Source organism: Octopus bimaculoides, chromosome 26 (assembly GCF_001194135.2).
Source record: "Octopus bimaculoides isolate UCB-OBI-ISO-001 chromosome 26, ASM119413v2, whole genome shotgun sequence".
NCBI classification, from domain to species: Eukaryota; Metazoa; Mollusca; class Cephalopoda; order Octopoda; family Octopodidae; genus Octopus; species Octopus bimaculoides.
Window position 1 is genome coordinate 9,736,224 of NC_069006.1, and position 1,068 is coordinate 9,737,291.

At 33.0% G+C, this 1,068-nt stretch overlaps 1 long non-coding RNA gene across 1 annotated transcript in view; it reads right to left on the reverse strand.

The window, feature by feature from the left end:
- The window catches only part of LOC128250903 (uncharacterized), a 2,749-nt gene extending 2,666 nt beyond the window's left edge, over positions 1 to 83 (reverse strand). The window contains exon 1 of the long non-coding RNA XR_008266840.1: positions 29 to 83. This is a non-coding gene — a long non-coding RNA (uncharacterized LOC128250903). The remainder of the gene's footprint in view (positions 1 to 28) is intronic.
- Positions 84 to 1,068: the final 985 nt, after the last annotated feature.

Sequence of the window (1,068 nt, forward strand, 5' to 3'; positions counted from 1 at the left end):
GTAAAGATTGATGATGTATATCCTTTACCTGATGACAATGATTCAGAAGAATAACCTGATGACAGCAAGGAAGCCAATTACTAAAGAAGAAAAACATAAAAATACTCAATCATACAATATTTTATGTATATTTAAAGGGCAGCTGACATAATTAATGTAATAATAATTAAGAAAAGAAAATTACCATCATTGAAAATTACTAATGTAATGAAAAGGAAATTCGTTAGTTTTGATAATAGCTGTGAAAATCAAGGGAGACAATTCCTGGATGGAAATTGATAAAAATTGGAGATATGCTGTAGGAAGTGAATCTGATTATTGGTAGGTATGGAGACAACTCTAGACATGTTTTGGTGTTATAAGGACCTTTTCAGTAAAGTATAGTGATATTTGTTGTTCCCAGACCTCACACTGTCTCCAATGATGACCTTCAACATGCTTGAACAACCAATCCCAACAATTTCGGATTCATAGTAAGGGTTGTACTCTTCATCTTTTCAATCGCTAAATACTAAACGTGGTTGACAAAAACCTCCATTCATTTCTCTTCTGTCACAGAATCACTACAACATTGGTCTTTTGACTTGGAAAATCTTCAATATGATTTTCAGAGTTAATTAAATAAATATTTAGGTGTGGAGAAGTTATTATTTTAAGTTTGTTAGCCCCACTTAACTCTCTGTCTTTCATCCAGACATTCTCGATGCAGTTATTAAAGTGACAGACATCAAATATCTTTTACTAATTTCTCCATTATTTTCAATATCAATTAAAACAAAGATAGAGTATTTGATTAGAAATATAATCACAAACGAGTTAAATTAATTCAGACATTCTTGGTGCTGTTATTAAACAGTCGATTAAATTCAGAGTTAAGCTTTGACCAAAAAGGGACACTCCTACCCAATCATGACTGAATGGGACACCCATATTTTCAATTCTTGAAATTAAGTGGGTACCCAGACAATAATTACAAGGCTTCTATCAAATTAACTCACAAGGCATTGGTTTTTCTGGCTGGCCCAGGACTAGGGTACAAGACACATGACAAAGGTGTCATGAAGTGGG